The 25,985-nt window shown below is 48.8% G+C and overlaps 1 protein-coding gene across 1 annotated transcript in view; it reads right to left on the bottom strand.

Moving 5' to 3' along the window:
- The window catches only part of TNRC18 (trinucleotide repeat containing 18), a 180,105-nt gene extending 154,337 nt beyond the window's left edge, over nucleotides 1–25,768 (bottom strand). Inside the window, exon 1 of the mRNA XM_075899657.2 lies at nucleotides 25,750–25,768. The gene's annotated coding sequence lies outside the window, so the exon portion shown is untranslated. The remainder of the gene's footprint in view (nucleotides 1–25,749) is intronic.
- Nucleotides 25,769–25,985: the final 217 nt, after the last annotated feature.

Genomic DNA, 25,985 nt, shown 5'->3' on the forward strand with positions numbered 1-25,985 from the left:
ATGCACAACATGAAATATCATTCTGTTTCTAATTTGGGGGTTGAAAATAACTTTCCATCCTCCCTTCCAAACTAAGCCAGAAAGTCGTCATTCCAGAAAACCGCTGAGAAGACGGCGTGAGAAGGGAAAGGATGACAAGACAGAGGTTAGTGGAAAACGGCAAGGGGGGAGAGGGGGAGATGATTGCCACTTATCTGTAAATGATCCCAAGAAAAAACAGAGCAGTTAAACATAAAAGCAGTCTCAATGAGCCCCTAGAATTAGATGGCTTAATCGTGCTCTTGACATTTCCTTTCTAGTCCCAGTGGGCAAACTTTGATCCAAGATGGTGTCATCCCAGGGATTCTGCATGCAAACTGGCCCAAGATCAATCTCACAAGGGAAAAGAAAATGAGTCTGGAAAGAAATGGCCTCTGGATGTTACCAGTTCCTCCACTCTCCGTCCCTCCAACAGCAACCAAACCCAGTGCCATTTTCAGAGAGTCCTAACCAATGTTTCCTTTAGTCTTTTCCATCCATGTGCAGAATACATTGTGTTACATGCACTGAGGCGTGTGGGGATGTGCACACAAAACACAAATCTAGCCGTGGGCGCTCTGCGAATCAGCTGGGCAGCGCTGGAATCTCATGACGGCCGCACAAGTGCCCAGTTTACAGGGACCACTGGTTCTAATTTAGCATTGCAATGGTGGGATTCCCCAGCCAAGCGCAGGCACCTGCCCCATGCAGCACAACAGGAGACAAACTAGTCTGGGGCTCACTTGACCTGGACCCCGGAATAGCACCATCCAAACTTGGAAGTTTCAAAGCAAACCAAGAGCTCAGAAGGATCAAGAGAGTTTCTGGACGTTAGGATCATGAGACGACTAAAAAAAGGCTGAGTAGAAGACACAGTAAGTACCAGCTGCCGAGCTGGAGACACATCCCATCCTTAGGAGATGCCAAAGTAGGGTAGGAGATGGAAATCAAAACAGGAGCACTGGGAAACAAGGACTTCTTACAGATGAGGGTTTTCAATCCTTTTGTGACGGGGCGCTCCCGCCCCGCACTCGGGGTGCCCAGGGCAACGGCAGATGGACGTGCTGGGGGGTGGAGAGCCGGTGCGCTGCCGGGACGGCAGGCCGCGCTGCCGGGCAGGGGCTTGGCGTGGCGTGCGACGGGGGGCAAGAGGCGCCTCTGAGCGAGGCCCCGAGAGGAGGAGCTAGGGAGGCGCCGGCGTGTGACGTCACAGGGGAAGGGGGGTTGCTGGGTGGCGGGGAGGAGATGACGTGCAGGGCCAGGGCCGGTGGGGGATTTAAAAACGGGTCTGGCACCGCGGAGGGGAGGAGGGAGAAACGGAGAGCCGAGGAGCAGGAGGAAGGAGAGGTGAGGCCGGGAGACGCGGACCGGCCCGGCCCTTAGGAAAGGACGGAGTAGGAAGCGGTCCAGGGCGGGGTCGTGTAGCCCGTGAGCGGGTGTGTTTTGGGGTACTTCCCCCATCCGCTAGGGAGGGACCGTGAGTCCCTGCCTTCAGGGCCCTGGGCCGGGGTTCGGAGAGGGGGTGGGTCCAAACCCCCCTACTCCGCTGGCCGGAAAGGCAGCCTCGGGCGTTCATCAATATAAACAAGGGACTGGGGACAGGGCGGGTTTGCGCCGTGGGTTGTGCCTAGGGCTATAGGACTGGCCCGGGTGACCAATAAACACAAGCGACAGCAGCCCTTTTTGTGGTGAGTTAGTCGAGACTCTTTTACACCTTTATTTTCCAGTACAGGTGAGCTCAGACTGCAGCATTCAGATCTAGATGTACACTGCTCCAAAATCTGAGATTTTGCAAACTCTGGGGTTTGACTGAGCCCACTGCAGAAATGGGGGGCAGTCAGGAATGTGAGATTTAAACACCCCCAGAGCTTCAGGCTGCCGAGATCCGGAGCTCTGGTTCAGACCCATCTCTAGTTTTTGGATGGCAGTTTGGCAACACCACATATTTCAAAACTCAGGGCAGGCCAACTCACGGGAAGCTTAGGAAAAAACATTCTGTTGAGATGCAGCTAGACCATATGTTCCGTATTTTTCTGCACTCATTTATATTAGTAGGGATATTTGCATGAAAACAGGCTAGCAGCACATTAGTCTGAGTAATGTTTCCAAAGGGGCCTCTTCTGAGCCGCTAGATTTGCAAATGCAATTTTGCACTCTGATTTTGCATAGCTGTGCTTTGGTTCACGGGAAACCTCACCGCGGCCCAGACAAACCGCAACTGGGCACACGTACGCCCCTGCACTTGTGTGTGCGTAGTGCAAATTCTTGTACGTGCAGATACAAAGCTCTGAAATGCAAGATGGAAATAAGCCAGATTCTCTCTGCAGTTTCAGGGCTGAATTCAGGCGCTGCCTCTAAAAGACCAGTCAGCTCATTCCCCACCCAAAAGTGTAATCCTCCATCAGTGGCATCAACATTTCCACAGCAAGCGTTCCAGACCGAGAGATGCCTTCAGGTGGGGAAATGAGTAAGTCGGCTCTTCAGGGCAAGGATCCTGGAAGTGTTCATGCTAACCTCCCTAGGGGGAAAAAAAATCCAACAGGACAAGAGATGGAAAATGTGACAGGCAGTGCTGTCTCTGCACATGAAGTATTTTGCATGCGTCACAATTGGGTCTTCCTGAGCCTGGTCAGAACAGATCGCTCAGCAGACAACTGTTCCTCCACTGGCCAGCTCCGGGCGGATCTACACTCCAAACCTGCATTGGTGCAGCTACGCCGCTGTAGTCATTCTGGGGAAGAGGCTGTAAGCTCACAAGAGAGCGCGCTCACATCGGCGTAACAATTTCATCTCCACAAGAGCAGTAGCTGCACTGGAGGGAGAAATACAACGTAGCGCTGGCTACATGGCGGGTGAAGGTCGGTGGGATGACGTCGCTCGGGGTGGGATTTTTCACACCCGATGTTGTTATCCCAAAGTAGTGTGTAGTGTAGACCTGGCCTCATTTATACACCCTTGTTCCTATTTCTTCCCAGTTCCCAGCCATCTTCCTGCTTCACCACACCCTCTGGATCCTCCCCCTTCCTTTCGTATTTCTTCTGGCTTTGGGAATTCACAGCTGCACAAGGCTGTCATGGTCTCTTCACATAACCCCACCCTTCTCCCACCAGTATTAGCTCAGCTACATTCAAAGCACTCTGCTGAGGGCTCCTTGGGACGGAGGCCAACTCTTCAGTCTTTCTAGGCAGCACCAGACAAACTTATGGCACTGAGTAACCTCTCTGGCCAAAAAGATATTGTGCCGTCACGTTTAAACCAAGTTCCATGGAGCAAGGCGTCTCTCCCAGTGTGTTCCATGCAGCGTCTCACTTTCTCTGGACGTGGAAAAGACACTTCTTCTTTTCCAAAGAAAGAATCCGCCAGGCCCCAAACAGAGCTGGGCTCCCTCGGGCTGCTCAGCGCACTTGGAGTGTTTATAAATCAGAGCCGTGTTCAGCATGTGATGCTTAGCGGGTTTTCTCATGTTTCCTCTTGGAGCGCCTTTCTACGGGGGCCAGACCAGGACTGTTTGGTTAACTCTCCTTGTTTGGGTTTTGGTGGGCAAAGCCCACACACCAGGCAGTCGCAATCCAGCTAATCAGTGCAAGACACTTGTTTGCAGAAGAGTGGTTCCAGTCTGTATCCATTACGTTAAGTTTTATGGGGCTTAGAGGATCCTTAGACCCCTGCAACCAAGACATCCAGGATCTAGTCAAAGCACAACCCTAAACTCAGTCGGGCAGCAACCTCTAGATGATATCTGCTGAGTTTTAATACAGGTGGAACCTCTCTAGTCCAGAAGTCTCTGGTCCAGAAACATCCATGCTCTGGCATGATTTTAGTTAGCCGGACGTCCACTTTTCATGGGTGTGGCCAAGTTTGTTTACAGCTACCAGTTCTGGCTCTCAGTCTTCTGGGCTGTTATTTAGCTATAATTTACCCCTAAATATCCTTTAACAGCCCAGTAAGCAGTAGAAGTGTTGGTAATGCTGCTAGACAATACTGATCTCCCATGGTCTGGAAAATTTTCTGATCCAAAATTGGTCGGGTCTCAAGAGAGCTGGACTAGAGAGGTTCAACCTGTACCTCGCTCTGGTTTATTTTTATGTTAAATGAGAGATACATTTCAATGAAAAATTGGTGGTGGGGAGGGGGTGGAATTTTTCACACCTTTTCCACCCTCCTACTCCCAGTCAGGGAGAGATTCCCCACATGCCCGTGGACTCTAGCTCTGCAGAGAGCCAGGGTGTCCCCACACTGTCACACAAGTGCATTTACAGCTCAGAGAGAGGCCATGGCAGTAAAATGAAACAAACAGTTTTGATTTATTGTTCTCGAAAAGAAATGGAGCATGTTGAAAGAAAGCACAGGAAGTCCTGGGGATAATAAATCCCGTTTAAGAGCAGATAAAGAAAACATGCTTCAATTCTTGGGGACAGCAAGGGGGTTATTGGAAGGGCGGGCGGCCGATTAAAGTTTAGAGACTTTGTTTCGGAGCAATTATTACAAAGCCAGTCACTGCCTCTGCTTCGCCTTCACTGCCTCTGCTTTTAATGAAATTTACAAATAAGACTCCCGCCAGCATTTGAAAGGGAGAGGGAAATTTTGTGAGCACCCCGCTAAATCGGGGGTGGCCAGAGTTTGGAACACAGAGCGGCCCTGGCAACTTGACAGCAGCCCAGAGCCTGCACGTAATTAGCATACATGTTTACAGAAGAGCAATGCACACAACCCTAATATTTGCTTGTACTTGACTTTTCCGAGGCGGATGACTAGAAATTGCTACTTTGCATTCATCAGCAATAAGCCTTCAGCCGTCTCATTTCCCAGTAGTTACAAGGAGAGGGCTAAACAACTGGCACGGCTCCTAAGCTTCAGTTGCTGCTCCTCTCCCCTACATTTGCTCTCTACTGAAGCCCTGTCTATACTGCAGTTGGGATCATAGAGGGGCACAGGGATATGCCGGGGGGACCTTACCTTGGAGGCTGTTCTTTATTACTTTTACTGCAGTAGCACCTCGGGGGATGGTAGACACTATAGAATACAATAGACAGTCCCTGCTTTGAAAAGTCTTCAGTTCAGGACCATGAATGGGGCCTCTATGCCGCAGCCAAAGGCTTTTCATAGAATCATAAGATTGGGAGAGATCTCATCGAGTTCAACCCCTGCTAAAAGCAGGACCAATACCAACTGAATCATCCCAGCCAGGGCTTTGTCAAGTTGGGACTTACAAACCATTAGGGGTGGAGAGTCCACCCCCTCCTTAGGTAACTCATTCCAGTGCTTTCCCACCCTCCTGGAGACATAGTTTTTCCTAATATCCAACCTAGGCCTCTCCCACCACAACTTGAGACTATTGCTCCTCATTCTGGCATCTGTCACAACAGAGAACAGCCTCTCTCCATCCTCTTTGGAACCCTCCTTCAGGTAGTTGTTGAAGGCTGCCATCAAATCCCTCCTCACTCTTCTCATCTGCAGACTAAATGGCTGTGTCTAGACTGGCCAGTTTTTCCGGAAAATCAGCCACTTTTCCGGAAAAACTTGCCAGCTGTCTACACTGGCCGCTTGAATTTCCGCAAAAGCACTGACGATCTCATGTAAGATTGTCAGTGTTTCTTGCGGAAATACGATGCTGCTCCCGTTCGGGCAAAAGTCCTTTTGCGCAAAAGTTTTGCGCAAAAGTGCCAGTGTAGACAGTTCAGATTTGTTTTCAGCAAAAGCACTTTTTGCGGAAAAGCTTCCATGCCAATATAGACGCTCTGTTCCGAAAATGCTTTTAATGAAAAACTTTTCCGTTAAAAGCATTTCCGGAAAATCATGCCACTCTAGACGTAGCCAATAAGCCCAAATCCCTCAGCTGCTCCTTGTAAGTCATGTGCTCCAGTCCCATTTTTGTTGCCCTTCGCTGGACACTCTCCAATGCATCCAAATCGTTTCTGTAGTAGGGGGCCCAGAATTGGATGCAATACTCCAGATGTGACCTCACCAGGGCCAAATAAAGGGGAATAATCACTTCCCTAGATCTGCTGGCAATGCTCCTACTAATACACCCCAATATGCTGTTGGCCTTCTTGGCTGCAAGGACACACTGTTGACTCATATCCAGCTTCTCATCCACTGTAATCCCTAAGTCCTTTTCTGCCAAACTGCTGCTTAGCCCATCGGTCCCAGCCTGTAGCAGTGCTTGGGATTCTTCCCTCCCAAGTGCAGGACTCTGCGCTTGTCCTTGCAGTGAAAGAGCGTTGTCTGGGAACATGGCTAAGGCATGGCTTAGTCTCAAAGCCAAGCAAAATGGAGATTAAAGCCCTACACAGCCACGTTCTCACAACACAGCCATGCATCACAGCCTATCGCATTCCCTCACTGTGTCTGCACTGGTGTGCCCGCAGCAGCTACTCCTTAGCACTGCAGCTAGCAGGAGAGTACGTTGTCTGGATGACACACACAGCTCCTGGAGCAGGATGCTCCTAGCTCTCCTAATGCAGAGAGGGAAGGAAAGAGAAGCAGCCTTCACCATTACGTGGGCACACATTGGAGGGCCGAACCACACACCTGTTATTAACCCTGGGCAATGTTGTAGCTTGGTTATGGCAGTGCCACAGGGCACACGGGATCCTGCTTTGTGGGCAGCTGCATGAAAGGGGAAGCAGGTGCTGGAAAGCCTGTACTTCCCCATTGCCCCCATGCATGTAGGTGGTAGGGGGCAGGAAGTGGCTCCACCCCAATATGTGTCATGGTGCTGAGGTGCTTATCCACCCAGCACAGTTTAGTCTTTCCCTGTAGCTGTAGAGAGCCCACAAGAAACACAGTAGGTCAGGGCTTCCTCCTGGCCTGCTCCGGGGCAGGGCACTGCGCCTGACCTTTGCTTGGGGCTCATGGTAAAACCATGATTCATGCCTTCTGCCAGTAGGGATTTTACTACAACAAAGAGTCATTCCTCGCATGGGAGAGTTTGGTTAGGGGCAGAGCATGTGACTAGCGTTCCTTGTTAGCAAGCTGAGCACTTGGGGAGCTACCCAGGAGATGTTCAAATGCCCCCCCCGCCCCGGCTGATTAGCAGAGCGCCCACAGCCAGCAGCAGGTGTATCTACTGGTAGTGCACATCTCCCCATGCCTTGGTGCACATACAATTTATTCCACACATGGATGGAAAAAATCAGAGGGAACACTGCATGTCACCCCATCTTAGAGCTTAAATGGTACAGTAATAGGTAGCCAGAAACATCTCTGAACAATCCAGGGAAGAAAGCAAAGAACTGAGAGTCCTAATGAATCAGTCACTACAGCCTTGATTCTAGAAGGACCTGTGCACTCCAGCTTCAATCCAGAAAAGCACTTGTAGCCCACTGAAATCAACAGAGCTTTGGGACATGGTAACAGCTTTCGAATACCTAAAAGGGCATCATAAGGAGAAGGGAGAAAAATTATTCTCCTTAACTTCTGAGGACAGGACAAGAAGCAATGGGCTTTAAATTGCAGCAAGGGGGTGGGTGGGTTAGGTTGGACATTAGGAAAAAATTCCCAACTGTCAGGGTGGTTAAACACTGGAATAAATTGCCTAGGGTGGTTGTGGAATCTCCATCACTGGAGATATTTAAGAGCAGGTTAGACAGACACCTGTCAGGGATAATCTAGATGGAGCTTGGTCCTGCTGTGAGGGCAGGGGACTGGACTTGATGATCTCTTCCAGTTCTAGTGTTCTATGATTCTATGTGCTTAAAATTAAGCATGCACTTAAATGCTCTGCTAGCGTAGGCACCTCACAGGGCTGAATACCAGCAAGATCAAAAAGTAACAGATGCTTCCGGGTGGGTTTGAGGCAACTTAAACCCCCTCCCAATCAATCAAAAAACAAACAAAAAGATTGTTTTGCTGTGGGTACAATCAGCACATACTTGTATCTGGCTGCATTTCCTGGCAGCTCCAGCGAGGATTTGGCTATGCACGAATTGGGAAGCCTTGTTAAATCCAAGAGAAGCGAACAAAAAAGACAAACTGTTTTCTGAACAGAGGTCGATGATAAATCTTGGATCAACTGTGGACAGTAAAGGCAAAAAATGAAAAATAAAGATGGGTTGCCCTCACCTGCTTCTGCGTGATGTACAAGCACCTTTGGCATTTTAAAAGCTATTAATTCTGGCTTACTTTTCACAGTTAGAATGGTCAGGTCCCCGTTTCACTTGCTACGCTGGGGAAGCCTGGCAAAGCAAAATGGTAAGAGAGCTATAGTTCAAGTTATAGTCTCATAGCCCATCACTGGCACAGTCTTCCAAAGATCTTCCTAAGATCCTTCAGAAAAGAAATGGGAAGCGCAGCTCTGGAGCTACAAACGGGAAGAAGCAAGCACACAGGGTACGTCCACATAGCAGTATTATTTCGGAATAACTGGCATTATTCTGAAATAATACAGTCCACATCTATACTACAAGCAGTTACTTCAACACAAGGTCGAAATAATGGAGAGCTGGAGGACTTCTTACTCTGACTCCTGTAACCCTGATTTTTCAAGGAGTAAGGAAGTCGGAGGAAGAATGCTCTACCTCGGACTTCCTGCTGTGTAGACAGCGCCAAAAGCTGGGTTAAGCTATTTCGATTTAGGCTATGCAATTGACATAGCTGAAGTTGCGTAGCTCATTTTGGCCTTAGCCCTGCTGTGTAGATGGGCCCACAGACAGCTTGTTTTCAAAACTTGGAAGCCATTTTTACCCCCAGGAGAGGCACTGTCCACGGCAGGAATGAAAGAGGCTTTAGGCTGCTTGAAGTCCGGCCTGATGGTATAAATACAGGAACTGTAAAAACACAGTCACTTACACAGTTAAGCAGTTTAATTCTGCTTTCAATTAGGTATGTTAGAAATCCTTTATTTTAGCAATCGTTTAACTGCAACAATTCTTAGCTAAATGCTAAAATGCTTCCCCCCCTTCCCTGTGGATAGGGCTGGTAGCCAGTGCGCTCCAAGCCCCACTCCCAGGGAACTCCCTGCCACACCACGTGGCTGCCTCTCTATCAGCCCCTGGCCATGGGGGTTCCAAGCTCCCCACGGACAGAGGCTGCTCCAACACCCCACAGAGCAGCCCCTGTCTGTGGGGTTCCTGGGGCTGCTCCATGGGATGCTGGAGCAGTCTCTGTCCACAGGGAGCTCAGGCCCCCGCCTCAGACAGGAGCTGCTGCATCTGATACCGAGGCAGCAGCATGGGGTGGCAGGCGGGAGCTGTGTTTTAAACTAGGTCCCCGTACGTACCGGGTCCCACCTGCCACCCCGCACTGCTGCCTCTGATACAGCAGCAGCAGCACAAAGTGGCAGGCAGCTCCCCTGCATGCTCTTCATTTAAAAGCTGGGACTGAGCCAGCCTGCGAGTCTGAGTTTTAAATATACATGGGGGGAGGTTTGTTGCAGTTAACGGGGTCTATTCACCAATAAACAATCACTTACTGGTTAAACAGTTAACCAACTCGCTAACATCCCTACTTTCCATCTTTGGGAAAGACAATTGTGATCATCTTGCCAGTTTTGCACTCCAGCTGGCAGGTCTGAGACCCACTGTCCTTTCTATAACGCTGCAGAAAGGTTCAGGTTTGGTGTCAAAAAGAGGAAACTGCCTTTGCAGCCTGAAGCTCGGTATCTTCCACACTCACTCGTGAGTTAACAAAGCCGTCAGTTCACCAGGGTAATGAACATGAATCACAATATAAAACAAACCAGAAAGAGTATGTAGATTTTACAGCTTCTCCCTGCAAGGCATAGAAAGACAACTCCCCATCTCCATAATAGTAGTAATAGCCTTTTACCCAGGGTGGCCTAGAATCCACTAAACTGGATCCAGCAACCCTGCCCTCCTCCCTAGAGCTGCTTAAAGGTTTCCTCTGGGTCTAAACATTCCTTTTAGTCAGGGGCGGATATATGACAGGGCAAACGGGGTGGCCGCCCCGGGCCCCGTGCTTAAGAAAGCCCCGCGCATGCGCCGTGGCAAAGGGGGGCCCCGCGGAATTATGCTGCCCGGGGCCCCGCAACACGGTCATCTGCCCATGCTTTTAGTGAAATGTTGGCATAGGGGGATTCAAGATCAGGACAATGAGAATTCTTCTCTGGGCCCCGATGGGCTCTTTCACCTACCACACTACGTAATCCAGGCTTTGGCTACTCTGGTTGCACACTTGGCTACTAGATACATCCTTGCTCCATGCTGGGTCCTATGGAACAAGTTGGAAAAACCTCAGGCACAAACTGAAGGGTTGATCTCTCAGCCGCACATAGTCACTCCTACTCAGTGGGTATGTCAACACTGCAGAGTTTTTCCAGAAAAACGGCTGTTTTCCCAGAAAAACGATACTTACATCCACACAGCTATTGCATTCTTTTGACAGAAAGTCAAAAGAACAGAGGGGTTTTTCCAACAACAGTAAATCTCTTTCTATGAGGAAGAAGACTTTTTCCAAAAAAAGCTTTTTCGGAAAAAGGCATGCGTGGATGCGGAAGAGGGAGTTGTTTTGAAAGAAGAGGCCTCCAGGAAAAAGCACAGGTGTCCTGATGGCCACTCCATCCACAGTAATCACAACTTAAATCTGAGATTTAATGTGGACGCTATCTTTTGAAAAAGTACAGTGCTTTGTTGTTGAGCTTTTGCTGTGTAGATACTCTCTTTCAAAAGAGGTTTTTCCTGAAGATCTCTTCCAGAAAAGCTTCTTCCAAAAGAAGCCTGCAGTCTAGACATAGCCAGTGATGCTACATGACCCCTGCCAGAGGTGGCTTTTCTCAGAGCCTCATCCAAGTCCTTCCCAGAGCACTGCCTTTTGCCCTTGGAGCCCTGCAGACTGCAAAATGCCATTTTCAAAATGTTCCCTGGGGCGGGGTGGGAAGAACTATTTCCTGAGCCTCACCCTTAATGAGTCAGGCTTCTGTACTCTTTTACACTGGGCATATTTCTGAGGAACAAAAGCATAAACTTTCCCAGCTGATGTGCCCTTTGTATATGTTTTTTTGCCTTCTTCCTCGGTTGTTAGAAAGCATGTGTGTTTCCAAGGGGATTTCGATTGATTCCCTGGTCATTCACCACTCCCCACTACAACCACATGTGCCTTGGGTGATAAAAGCTAAGGAGGAAAATACAGGCAGTAGCCTCAGAGTGTATTCACAGATGCATTCCTATCCCTGCTGCTGTCCAACAGAGGGATGTGGGCTCAGATCTTCACAAGTATTTAGGTTCCTAACTTTCATTGAAATCAATGGAAGTAAGGCACCTAATGCCAATGCGGGGCTGGGCCTTAGCCTTAATTCATCAGAGATGTGCCAGGACCCCACCGTTGGCTCCAAACCTTCCTTAACTTCCGCAGTGTTTGACTCCCAGTCATAACACCCTATTAATGAGGATAGCCAAGCAGCTTTGGGGAGTGAAGCTGTAGCCTCCACCCAAAGGACAAGAGCAAGAGCCATTCACTGCAACGTCTCCCACTTCACTCACCTCTGCACCCTCTTAGAAGCAGAGCACCCCAAAATGGAAGAGTGGGAGAGGCTATAAAATCCCCCAGGGACTTCACAATTGTCAGTTCAAAGCCAGCTCTACACCACAGACCTACAGTGGCATAACTAAGTCGCTCAGGGGTGTGAAAAATCCACTTCCCTGTGTGGTGTAGTTATATTGCCCCCCCCCCCCCCTGTAGACAACACTCTGGGCAGGAGAGCATCTCCTGTTCACATAGCTCCTGCCTCCCAAGAAGCAGCTGTGCCCCTGTGGCACAGCCCGTGAAGAGAAGCCCTCACACTGAGAGGGGTTCTGTATCAGATGAGCAGCAGGGCAGAGCCCTGAGATAAAAAAAAAAAGGAAGAGAGGAAGAGAGGCAAACTCAGACTTGCTCTTTGTGCTATTGTGAGCCAAAGGTCAATCGAGTATCTCCCCAGCCAGAGTTACAGAGTAAGTGCACAGCGACAACTCTGAGACACTTGATTCTGTGTCTAGCTCCTCATTCATGATGGTGCTTGGATCTCTCGATTCTTCACTGTCCTTAAACGGCGTTGCCCAGAATCTTGGTTCCCACAAAGCCGTTGCAATATGTTCCCTCAGCTTGCGTGACAACAACCCGCACTAGAGGAGCAAGGGTTAAAAAAGCCTTCCAAACCCTGGAAGGGACAGAAACCTACAGGCTTCAAGGCATAAGCCAGCCTCTAATTATGGGGAAGGGGAAAGGAGGAGATTTCTCTGGAGGCAGATTATCCTATCATAGCTTCCTGTGAGATTTCTTGCACCTTCCTCTGGTGCTGGGGATAGGCAGGTTAGGTGGGTCACTGGTGCAGGATGATGTCCCTATATCCCAGATTCTATGCCAGGTCTTTCAATAAGAGGAGCAGCCATTTATCCACGGGGGATGGACAGAAAAACTTCACTCACTGGCTTTGGAAGAGATGGACACAAGGACTTTCAGTCCCACGAACTCCTCTGTCTCCCTCAAAGAAGCCAAGAGAAAATATTCAGGTAAGTGCAAACAAGACACCGCCAGCGCAAACCCACCCTCCTTCCAGGTGCTCTTGGTGTCTGGGAGCCTGCCTCAATCTGACTGCAGAGTCGGTTTGCAGAAAAGGAAGGAGGAAAGAAACCAATACTGTGCAGGAAAACCCACGAGGCAGCGCCGAGCTGGCTGAGGGCCTCCCGAAGATTGGGAGTCTGGCTAGGAGCTCCCATTGCTGGGAGACACGGGTTTGCTCCCCACCATGACTAGTCCATCCAGCTCGTCACCATGGAGCTGGAGAAGGGGTGGGGCACACCACTCCCCTGGATTTGGAATCCCCCCATAGACATGCTGGGTTCAGGCCTTACAAAGGCCTCATCACTGGACAGTCCCCAGAGACTCCTGGTGTTCCATCCTTTCCTAGCAGAAACTCTGCTAGAGCCCCAGGCTCCCCCCATTTCTCTCACCCATCAGACTTCCTGCCTACATAGACTGGCCAGTTCTCCCTCCCACACTTGTCAGTGTTAGCCTTTCAGTGCTTTTTAATGAGCAACCACTGACACTTCCCCCATGCCAGGCGTGACCGCGCTACTTCTTGCTAAACCGGTCTCAGTCCCCTCTGGCCCTGAGATCCGGATCATGCATCCAGCCTTTATAAGAGGACCAGCACTAGGGTATCAGCCAAGCTAGCGGGTTGTGCCCAAGGATGGTTGAGATTGCATTTCATAATATTACACCTGCCAAAGGAGATGCTTTGCAACAAGATATGCCCCCACCCCCAATGCTCGTCACATACAACACATGTCAAATCAAAAATATCACTGGGCTTGATTTGCCTTTTAGTTCCTAGAGATGCTCAGCTCCGGGAATTCAAGCAAGGCTCTTGCTTTGAGTCTGTTCTCCAATGGCATGGGAGACTTTCTCCTTCAAAGCTTCCTGCTCAACCAGAGGTTTGGCTAGCATGTGAACCCAGAGAAGGCTCCACTTACCAAATCTGTGCTGAGCTCACACTAGAAAATGCAACCTCTTGAGCTATTTTAGGGGCTTCCCAATATTAAGAACTCGTACGGTACAGACACAAAAAGAGAGCCAGTCTGTCCTGAACACTGTGAGCTAATGCAAGCATTTTCACAGACCTCTGCCAATGCCCAGTGGGCACCATTGCAGGGACACCGACTGTTCGCCCAATCCATGTCCAGAAATGGAAGACCACTTTCACCCTACAGACATAAGAACATAAGGACGGCCATTCTAGGTCAGACCAATCCAATATCTTGCCTTCTGACAGTGCCAATGCCAGGTGCCCCCAAAAAATGAACAGAACAGAGAATCCTCAAGTGATCCCTTCCCTGTTGCTCATTCCCAGCTTCTGACGAACAGAGGCTAGGGACACTGTTCCTGCCCATCTAGCTAATAGCCATTGATGGACCTATCTTCCATGAACTTGACTGGTTCTTTTTTGAACCCTGTTAACGTCCTGGCCTTCACAACATCCTCTGGCAAGGAGTTCCACAAGCTGTGTGAACAAATACTTCCTTTTGATTGTTTTAAACCAGCTACCTATTAATTTCATTTGGTGATCCGTAGTTCTTGTGTTATGGGAACAAGTAAATAACTTCTTTATTCACTTTCTCCACACCAGTCATGATTTTATCGCTCTCTATCATATCCTCTATCATATCCCACAGGAATAAATCCCATTGAATTCACTCCCAATGGAAGTGACCTGTGTCTTGTGATGGGAGAAAGAGTATCCTAGAATCAAATGGTCTCAGCCAGATGGCACCAGCATGCAACTAGTTTGACCTCCTGCACATTGCAGGCCACAGAACCTCAACCACCAACCACCCACTCCTGTAATAGACCCCTAGCCTCTGGCTGAGTTACGGAAAGTCCTCGAACCATGATTTAAAGACATCAAGTGTCAAAGAATCCACCGTTTGCTCTAGTTCAAACTAGCAGGTGATCTGTGCCTAATGTTGGAGAGGAAGGCAAAACCTCCACCCCCCAACCCATAGATTTCTACAAATCTGATCTGAGGGAAAATTCATTCCTGACCCCAGATATGGCAATCAGTTAGACCTAGAGCATATGGGTTAAACCCACCAGACAACTAGGAAAGAATTCTCAGTAATAACTCAGGGTACGTCTAGACTACATGCCTCTGTCACCAGAGGCATGTAGATTAGGCTACCAGACATAGGAAAATGAAGCGGCGATTTAAATAATCACCACTTCATTTAAATTTACATGGCTGCCGCGCTGAGCCGACAAACAGCTGATCAGCTGTTTGTTGGCTCAGCGCGATAGTCTGGACGCGCGGGTGTTGACATCAAAGGTATTTGTTGACCACCCAGGTATGCCTCCTGGGATGAGGTTTACCTGGGTGGTCGACAAATACCTTTGATGTCGACACCCGCGTGTCCAGACTATCGCGTTGAGCCGACAAACAGCTGATCAGCTGTTTGTCAGCTCAGCGCGGCAGCCATGTAAATTTAAATGAAGAGGCGATTATTTAAATCGCCGCTTCATTTTCCTATGTCTGGTAGCCTAATCTACATGCCTCTGGCGACAGAGGCATGTAGTCTAGACGTACCCTCAGAGCCCTCCCTGTCTAGTGTCCCATCACTGGCCCTTGGAGATATTTGTTGCCAGGAGTTGCAAGTCATCTATGTGCCATTGTAGGCAATCATACCATACCTTCCATAAACTTATCAAGCTCGGAGAGCATTGGTCCACAGCTGTGAGTGTGTATGATCTGATACAGCCACTTGTGCAAGGCCCAACAGGGCAACAGCTGCAGTAACACAGGTCAGGACTGAGGTGCACCCCCAGGCTGATAGGAAGGAGGAATCATAGAACACTAGAACCGGAAGGGACCTCGAGAGGTCATCGAATCCAGTCCCCTGCCCTCACGGCAGGACCAAGCACCATCTAGAGCAGTGGTCTCCAACCTTTTTACATCCAAGATCACTTTTTAAATGACAGATCAAGCCAAGATCTACCGCCCCGCCCTCTCTATTCTCCTCCTCTCCATCACTTGCTATCCCCAATCCTTATACTGCTACTTTAAAAAAAAATTCCCACCATTCCTCGCAGCTACTCACCTGTGCTGTTGCTCGGTGAGTAGCTGCTCCTCAAATGAGGAAATCTAATGTAAATGTACTGAGCAGGTGCGCAGTTCAGAGAGGGCTCAAGAGCTACTCTTAGAGCCTCCGAGATCTACCGGTAGATCGCGATCTACTGGTTAGTGACCACGGATCTAGATCATCCCTGATAGATGTCTGTCCAACCTGCTCTTAAATATCTCCAGTGATGGAGATTCCACAACCACCCTAGGCGTGGGGGCAGGACTTGGACTTACATGGGCACTTTCAGGTCATAACCCTAAATGTCCATCTGCATGAGGCCAAGACATGGGGATGGGAGAAAGGGTGAGAGAGAAGGCTAGAGAATGAAGCAGAGGGCTGGGGGGAATTCCAGACACAGCATAGTAGGGTTTCTAAATCTCTTTCCCAGGACTATCCTCCCCCCTACAATCCTCCCCCCCACACACACTGCTCCCCCACCACAACCATCTTCAAAATCACCACCTCTGTCAAAAGTGCAGTAATTGGGCTTGTTGCAACAACCCCTGAGCCAGCCAGGCAATCAATAGTGCAAATATTAAAACCCATAAATCCAACCAACCTTTGACACCGGACTGCAGTTTGCCGATCTAACCCCAGATGTGATTTTTCATCTGGGGAGTGATGCAAGAGGTGGCCGACGACCTCTAGATTAAAGGGTCCATTTATTTTAACACCGTTCATGGCCAACAGGCTTCTCTTTCCCCTCCCTCGCCCCAGCCTGGGTTTTCATGTTGGTGTTTGATTGTCAGAACAGCGGAATCAATTGTGTGCAGTGAGTAAAAAAGAAAAGAAAACGGCCTGGCACTGCCCTGGCGCGCTCAGATACAAAATGATGGGGGGGAGAGGGAATGTCATGTGAAAAGAATGCACGCAAGCAAGCGCGGGAGGCAGACTGCATATTGGCTCCTGAGCCATCCTTTAGCCAAGACTAGCGTAGCTGGAACAAATGCAGCACCACAAAGCAACCGAAAATATTCCCTTCCCCAACTTGCTTGGAACAAAACCAGATGGCTGAATAAACAGAGCGTCAGCACAGACCCAGCAGAATGCTGGAAAAGAGTGGGGTCCCAGAGTCTTGAATGCTGGAAAGGAGAAAGGAAAAAAAGGGCTCTGAGTCCTTTTAGGGTTCTTTAAGACATATGCAGAAGAATGAAACGTCTTTAAAAAAAAAAAAAAAAGGGTTTGTTTTCCTATCTTCTTCTTCAATTCTGACTGCACCTATCTGCTTGTATTTGTGGTGAGCTATAGAATCGAATGGACTGGTTTCCTTTATCCAAAGTGTCAGTTAGTCATTGTAGTTAAATAAATGTTACACTTTTTAAAAACAGGAAGAGAGAAAGGGACCTGATTTTCCAGCCACAGATGCCTGAAGCAAGGTCCCTAAATCCATCGTTAGGCCTGATTTCCAAGGGCCTGAGCACCCTCAGTCCTACTGATATCACTGGGAGCTGTGTGAACTCAGAACATTTACACTTTGTGGAAAGGGATGGGGATAGGGATATATACATGACCGATTCAATAACAGGGATCCCTGTGAGACTGTCACCTGATGTGCTGGTCATGTCACTGAGCCCACCTACTAGCCCACAGGGGTGCTCCACCACCCTGTTCAACTGGGCCAGAAGCTCTAGTCTCCTCCATCCAAGGCAGAGTTGAGGTAAGAGGCCTCTAGCAAAGGAACACAAACACAGAACCAGTTTAGCTTAGGGAGACCGTTACCAGAACCCAAGAACACAGCCCCAATGGGACCAAAATCCCAGATCAATTTGTCTTACTCTGTATACAAGTTTTACACAGAGAAAGCTCATAAGTTTGCCCTCTTTATCAATGAAAGAGAGATATGCACAGTGGTTGTTCCCCCCAGGACACACTGGGCCTGATAACAAACAAAAGTGTTTACTAAGTATAAAAAGTCGGATTTCAATGATTGCAAGTGAAAACAGACAGACCAAAGTAAGTTGAGCCAAAATAAACAAAACACGCCAGCTAATCCAAATACACTAAGAAACGTGTTACATGCAAATTCTTACCCTACCTGTGGTTCTAATCATCCCTTGCACAAGCTAAGCAACCACCTAGCTTGGGCTTAAGCCTTCCCCCTCTTTAGTCTTAGATGTTTCCAGCAAGCATCTTGGATGGCAAGCGGAGGTCTCCTGGTGTCTGGCCACTAAAGGTTGAACCTCCCCGGTCCAGCACCCACGGGACCTGACTGGTCCTGGAAAAGGGAGTTTGACAGACCGGGGAAGATCTGGGAGGGGTGGCCACCAGCCTCTCCACTGGGTTCCTCTCCCTAGCCACCTGGCACTACTGCCCCAATCTCCTGGATGCAGCAGCCCTGTGGGCTCTGCAGCCCCGCGAGCTGTGGTGGTTCCGGCAGCCCTCCTGACTCTGCAAGCTCTGGTAGCCTTAGCAGCCCTTCCAGTGCTCACGGCCCTGCAAACTCTGCAGCCCCACCAGCTGCAGGCTCAGCAGCCGTCCCCGCCAACACCAGCAGCACTCTCTTCCTGGCCCCATCAGCTGAGAGCTCCATGCCCTCCCCTTCTGGCTGTGAGCTCAGCAGCCTCCCCACCAGCTTCCTGGCCCAGCCAGCTGTGCACTCTGGTGCCCCATAGACTCCACTGCCCTACCTGCCAGCTCTGCTCCAAGCTTCCAGCAACCCCTGCACTGGGGCTCTCTAATCCAGCAACATCTGTGGTTCTGCCTGACCATGGATGTTGCCAGACCAGCAAATCCTAGACCGCAGAGGTTCAACCTGCACCCCACCTTTTGCCCAAGCTGGGAATTCTTTGTGCTCAGTTCAAATTTTCCTCACCTTGAATGGAGAAGTGTTAGATCCAAAATGGATTCCAGCATCAGTTAGCCTGGCCACATGTGCTGACATGACCAATCACAATCCAGGCTTGCAGAAAAACCCAAACCACTCACAAATTGTTACCTTGAGCGCCGAGTCATTACGTTTCTGGACTCTCAGTAATAGCCCCCATTAGCACATTTAGAACTATAAACAGATCCACACTTCATATTTCTAACTTCACATACAAGAATAGGATATACACATACAGCAGATTTGAACATTAAAAGTTATGTTACATGATGCATTTTGCCTAAAGTATCTTCCAGTTATGCATATTCATAAGCCAATTTTTATAAAGCATGGAGGGCATGACAATTTAAATATATATAAAAAACAGAGATGGAGGATCAGACCATCACGAAGGACTAAATGGGGCCAGGGATTTGACAATCGAGGCAGGGGACTGGTGACTGATACAGATCAGATGACCATTTGACAATGATCTGGTGGCCCAGATGTGAAATAAGCAGGTGGCCTTATCTCAGTCTCCAGTAGATAGCTCTCTCCAAACCCATCACTGAGCCATCGCTGCTCACAAGAAGGGCAGCTCTCCTGGGTGCCAGCATCACTGTAGGTCAGGAATTGCATGAACTGGCAGAGCAGTCAAGGGACCAGAATTTGGAGCAGCATGGGGGGTGGGATACAGATCAGAAATGAGTCCAGCTGTGTGGAGGAACCCTGCAGAGCTGCCGCCTCCCTGTCCCTCTTTCATAAGCACTGGAATTAACTAACAGAACTTAAAAAAGGAGAAAATCGCCTTCCTGAGGATATTGGGCTCTTAGGAGCTCTGCCTAAGCCAGGAAGCTGGGCTTTGAGGACTCCTTTCATTGGCTGGAGGTCTGGAGATGAAAGGAAGCAGACAAGTCTGTTGGAGTTCTGGTCTAGTTTATTGAACTTTATTGTCTGTACCGTTGAGCCTCTACTCACGTGGATTCGGGAGGCTTGCAGTGTTCAAAGCAAGGCTCTTACTTCTCTGTCCATCTCCCCCAGCTCCCTGAAATACCCAGAAACCAGGAGAGTGACATACCATGGGTGAAGGCAGAGCCTTACGATTTGTCTACACTGGCAGATGTACAACACTGGTAGGTACAGGGCCACTCAGAGAGCGCTGCAAGGAAACCGCAACTGTGTGTTCACAGTGTCAGCTGTCAGCGCAATCGCATGGCCACACTTGTGGCACTTGCATTGGGAGCGGTTGTCTGGGCAGCCATTACACAGAGCATCTCTTCCTAGTCTGGTACTGAGGTTTGTGGGATGGCAGAGGTGGGGTTGTGGGGCATTCTGGATCCTGACCCAGTGTCCCATGATGCACCACTTTGCACCCTGGCAACCCTCAGCTTCCATTTGCATTTGGTGCCATCTTCAGCAGGCTTTGGTACTGCCCGTTCTGTCTCTTCAGTCGGCAGGAATGGATCCCGACCTGTTAATGCTGACGGGTCTCACTAACACATTGTGAATGGTGCTTGAGTTATTCCTAAGACTACAAAGTCTGCAGTGCCAGGGGCCCCGGGGACTTCGCGCACTCCTCCACCCCCAGGCCAATCAGGCGAAGTTTCCTCCGCCCTGGCCCTGCCCTGTGAGGAGCGCGCGGCTCCTGAGAGGGCGGGAGAAGACTGAGGGGCGGGAGAGCGTGGGAAGTCTTCCCCAGCCAGGGGCATGGGCACTTAGGGAGAAGGGGGCAAAGGCACTCCCCCACCCCCAAACCAATCATGGTGTGGGGAATCCGGAAATATCCTGGTCCTGCCCCTTCCACTCGAGGCCACGCCCCTTCCAGTGTGGCCGGGGGCCACTTCAAGCGCTCTCTCCTTGACTCCTGTACTCCCAAGAATGAGAAGAGTCAAGGGAACGAACGGGACCGTGCTTGGTGGGCAAGTTACCCCAGTGAAGATACCACAGTAAGTAGATCTAAGTATATCGACGTCAGCTATGTTATTCACGTAGCTGAAGTTGTGTAACTTAGATGGACGGCCCATGGTAGTGTAGACGAGGCCTTTGAGTCTTGCTGTTGCTTTTGCTGGCTTTGATTCAGGCCCGCTGGGCAGCCTCGCCACCAGCTTTTGTGACAAATGTAAAATTCTAAAAGTTGTTCACTTGTTGCGATAACACAGTCACCGGGAATGAGGCTCCCACGGCCTGATCCAAAGCCTTTTCAAAGACTCCCAAACAGGCTGGCATGCAGAACCTAACTGGGGACTTTACTTTGTTAGAAGCTGCTTTGAATAAGCTCTGAAACTGCTGGCGGAGCCGTATCTTTGTGACAAAAGTTCTTGGCGCCCCTGTCCCCCTTCGCCAACAAAAGCCGGGTCCTGCTCAGAGCCGAGTGACTGCTTGTCTCTGCAGGGGGCAGTGACGCCATAAAAAATCCTAAGCTGTCTTCCACAGCTCCTGAGCCTCAGGGTTAAAGCTGAAGTGGTTAGACATCTGGCACCAAGAGCCTCCTTCCTCCTCCTAACTCCAATGGATCTCTAATTAGAAATATTTCACCTGATCCCTGTGCAGATTCTTCAGTTCTGTGCTATGCTGGGGTTCCCAGGTAGTAGACAGTTTTGGTGTTGCTAATGCCCTTTTCCTACTCCACAAAGTCCTCAGTCTCCTGCAGTTCCTGGTTAGTTTCATACTAGGGAGGCTGTGATGGATTTCAGAAAAAAAGCACTGAGAACGAGTGCAATCCTAAATGTAGACAGGATTTACTCCAGTACGGAGAGATTAACACTGATGCAGTTACGTTGGTTTCAAACAGGAATGAGCAATTCCATTAGATAACATTCAACACTAGGGAGCTGCACCAGTGTAGCTACTCCATTGGCTAGCAGACCAAAGCTTCCTTGCTCCAAAGCAACCCACAGTGACAAGGTATTTCTACTAGTACTTGTGTGCAGAAGAGGAGCAATAGATCCGAGCTGTTCTCCTATCTCCACTATAATCCATGTTATCTAGGGAAGCTAAGTGATGTCCTTGAGGAGCATAGAGAGCATTGTGCAATTCCTCTTGGAGGCATCTTCCCACCGCTGGCTCTGTGCACCTGCAGCGTTTTCTTGTTTAAATCTTATTCTTTCACACCGCTTCCCGCAATTATCCCTGCTACTGATCAATTCGGTTCCGCTTCAGGTTTTAAAATAAACGATAACTCACCCGCCCTGGTTATTTCTTTTAACAGGTCAGCGCCTCCCTATGGGTATGAAACCCCTCGAGTCACCAGACGCATTTCACACGTGTGTTTGTCTGCACACTGCAGCCTCTGACGTATAAAGAACTCACATTGCTCCCTTTATTTTGACAGTCAAGGAGAAGCAAAAACCACTGAGAGAAGTGTTTTTTTTACCTCATGTAAGACTTTTTAATTAATATCACAATAACACCACACACACAGTATAATCATGGTGTGTCCTTGAGGTTTTAAAAGGCATGAAATAACATACTTTAATTAATATATCTCAAGGGGTAAATAACCTAAGCTTAAATTTATGCCAAAGGAGAGGGGAAAAGTCTAAGACAGACAACAGATTTACTTTCCCCAACTTTAAAATGGTATAAATACTGGGTATTTAGGGAAGACATGCCAGAGAGTTGTCTACTGGTTACACAAATGCAGCTGAATTCACATTTGGCTTCTCACCCCTCTTAAATTTCTTGTTTGTTTGCATTGTAATTTCTCTTCCATGCCTCAGGAACTTTAATGGGATCCCTACCGTGTAGAAATATGGTCTGAGAAAGAACATTTTTTTTGCTTTAAAAATGCCTCCTTAAGACTTACTGGGTCCCTCTTCCCAGCTTTCTCCCTGATCTGAGCGATGGGACAATGCCTAATTTTGGTGAACCCCATCCCTTGGCCCATATGAATCACTGGCCACGGAGATTAACTCGCCTAACTGGCACTTTTATGCCTTTTTGGAAAGGAAACATGATGTGTTTTTATAGTATTCAGACATAAGTCTCAAGTACCATTCCTCTCCACTTACATAGCATGCAAGGCGAATGCTGTTAAGCATCTAGATAGCTAAAAAAAACTTTCGAAAATTCTTCCAAATCTAAACTTACATGGGAAAAACAAAGATCTGCAAGAAAGGAATCTGAATTCTTATAGCAAACTGGATTTAGAGCATTTGGGGGTCCTTCTTCAGGCATCCCTGTTCCAGAAAATGTTCCCAAGGCTCTGTGTTGATCCAGACCAATGCTGTGGTGGTTTTGCCTGCACCAAACAGGAATCTGCCCCTGCCCATTTCTTCAGTTTGCACCATTTGTATGTTAAATGCATTGAAAAGAAATCCTGTTTAAAAATCCTGCCCTCTGTTACTATCATCTTCCATTAGTGCATCTGACATGATTTTTGAAATCTAGTTCGCTTTTCTCCTGCTTGCGGCATTTACAGTTTAGACTGTGAAAATACTGGAAGTGAGGCAGTTTCACTTTTGTTTAAAGTCAGTTCCTTGACCATTTCAGTTTCTCTCTTGCACTACCTTACTAGGAGTTGCAAATCCTACAAGAAATTTTAAGAGAGGAGGGTGTTTTGTTTTTTTAATCATTAAATGTTTTCCAATGGGTTTTATTTTAAATAATTAAAATGTTTATTGATCTCAGGCTTTTAAAAAGCTGGCTTTAAATAAGGCAGCTTCAGTCTGAGGCCTGATCTAACCAGGAATACATCTTTTGGAAATCAAATCTCTATTGGCTCGGCTTGTCAGATTTCATAGGGACACAACCATACAAGTCCCATTTCTTTAGCTGGTGGGAATGCTGCTGAGGTAGTCACAATGATGTATCTAACATACAGGCAAGGAACTCACTAGGTACTTGGAGCTCTCTGTGAATCCTGGAGCTGTGTTCTACCACGGCCTTCCTGATTTTAAATCCATTTGAGACACAGACCGGAATTCACTGAAAAATAACTTCTCCGCCCGTCTGAGAGGCCAGGGTTAGGGCTTTTGTAATTTTGTCATCCCAGATGATTTGTGCATACATATTTCAAATCCCATTTATGCTAGTTGGAGGGAAACTGACATTTAAGAAAAATTGGGCGACTGCTGCTTTGCACAAGACCAATGTTTGAATCTGCTTTCTGAAATCTGCATCAGAAAAAAAAACAAAATAATTTTTGCTTATCTTTAAATAATTAATTTTTTAAAAAATTATCCCCAGACCCAACTTCCATACAGAAAAGAAAAAGCCATTAAAAACCCCAGGAGGCAAAAAGCTAGGGGAAAAGAGGGGGGCGAAATCCAACAAGGTATCATAAATATTGAAGGGGGCTATTTATTTAGTGTCTTAATAGAATTGCAAAGCACATTCAAACAGGGAACAGTATGAAAAAGTGTCACATTCATAAATGCTGCAGACAATGTTTATGAAAACACGCTTTGATAAGAACCCGGCAGCATTCAATGAAGGAGGGGGAGGAGGTTTTAAAATTAATCTTCACAACTAGAAAGGCTCTTGTAACACACACCATATGGGTACAAAATGTCCATTAACCCCCCTCTCCTTCTATCGGAGCAGCTTGGGTGGTGTCCGATTCTGGCTAGGCTGTTTCCAGCCCAGTCAAGGGCTACTTCACCCAGCCTGAATATATATATCACACACACACACACCATTCCAGCTGCGTCCTTTGCAAAATATCCCAGCGAAGAAAGCTAATTTAAAAAATGCCTGCCCCGCTGTTCTCATGCATTTTTTTAAAATAGGAGCAAGATGCATTGCAGAGTGAAATTCCACTTCTCCACCTCTAACTACAACATCTCCCGAACATTTGTATGGCACTTACAGACCATGACAACTGCCTTCCTTCCCGAAAACCAATTTGCCCATTAACTATTCTTTTTCACACACACACCCCCATCTTCTTCTTCCCCTGGAAGCGGGGAGGGGGTGTTTATTCAATGCAATCCATTCACATCAATTCCACCCCTGGAGTCGGCGGCTGCATGTTGGGCTATTTCCGAGCCAACCCGCAGCTCGGCAGACCCAGCTGGTGCACAAGCGGTACCCCGAGACCAAAGAAAACAACAACAAAGAAAGTGTGCAGCTCAGAAAACGCAGAGAACCCCGCGCACATGCAGAATACACCGGGCCAGCCCCCAGCACGGAAGCATCCAGCGGGTTGTTTTTTGCTGATGGGGAAGAACTAAAATCAGAGGTGAAAATAAGCGGGTGCGCCCTGGTGCGCAGCTCCGGCAAGAGCGGGCTGAGCTGCTGCAAAAGCCAGCAGGGAAGCTATTTAGAGAGCTGGCAGGGACCCGGGCTGCAATAGGACAGGACCTGTAAGAAATTGTAAATTACTTTCACTGCTGATTAAAATAAATAAATCCCCCTCATCTAATCCCAGCAGAAAATGGGGGGAGGGGCCACACGAGCCACAAACCCCACTGCGCTTTTTTGTTGCTGCGCTTCAGGGGGGGGGACCCGACCCCACCCCACAGCGAGCTCTGAGAACGCAGAAGACCCAAGGACTTGAGCGACTCCAGTTCAGCGTCAGCTGGCTCCCAGCTCGCCCCGACTCCAACGCGCGCCCCCGCTCAGCCTGGCGCAGGGAAGATCACAGGCAGCTGCTTTCCCCCAGGAGCCAGGACAGCGGCCTATGCTGCTGAATGCACCATTGGGCAGCAAGCGGAGCAGTCCCCCACGGCCTGATTGGCACCCCTGAGCGAGGGGCACGGGCCCCCTTAGGGAACTGAACCCACACGGCTCAGTGCAGGGCGAGGAGAAACGCAAGCGACCCCGCCAAGGAACCAGGCCCCCACAAGGGCAGGGAAAGTGGAGCCTGATTTGGGTTTGGAGGCTGCGAAGTGTTTGTCCCCCTTGAGTCCAGCACACAGCCCTGCGCCTGCTGCTGCTGCTGCTGCCGCGGCGGCTCGCTCGCCCTCCTCCAGCGAGCACTGTGCCTTGAAACCCAGTGCCTCCTTGCCAGGCTCTTGCAATCAAATACCTGGCCTCCTCCGCTTCCTTGCAGAGCCTTTCCCAATGCTCTTCAGTAAACAGTCCCCTCCTCCCCCTGCAAAGACCAGCTGAGCCACAGGTTACTTGGCCTGGCCTTAAAGAAACCTCAGCCCTTTAATCGGGGAGATCAACCCCCCTCTCCCCTCCCCAAAGGAGAGTCTCTGCAGGAATCAGCAATCTCCTGGCTGCAGGCAAATCTGGTTTTGAACTTTGTCCTTGCATCTCGTTCCCTTTCTTCCTCCTTAATAGCTGCCATGGAATTTCTTTTTCTAATGCACTCCCATTACAGAACAGTGTAAAGTTGACAGGTCCCCCCCCCACACACACTTCTTTCAACAGACAGAAAAAAAAAAAAAACCCACATTTTTCTCCAAAACATTTTGCTGTTGCAAGTACCTATAAAAGCCCTTCAGGTCTGGCATGTCTGCTTGATAAGTAACCAGTCAAAACAAGTTTTCTGCTCCAGTCAGCTCTGCAGGGGCTCCAGGAAAGACCTCTGTTTTCCTTCTGCTGGGTATATCTACATCCCAAAGCAGGGAGGGTTGGGAAAGAATGCAGCACAATTCAACAGCATGTGTGACACAGGAAGAAAGAAACACAGCTGACCCGTATGGGATTCTACCTTGTGGTTG

This window comes from Pelodiscus sinensis, chromosome 15 (assembly GCF_052426305.1).
Source record: "Pelodiscus sinensis isolate ZL-2025 chromosome 15, ASM5242630v1, whole genome shotgun sequence".
Taxonomy (NCBI): domain Eukaryota; kingdom Metazoa; phylum Chordata; order Testudines; family Trionychidae; genus Pelodiscus; species Pelodiscus sinensis.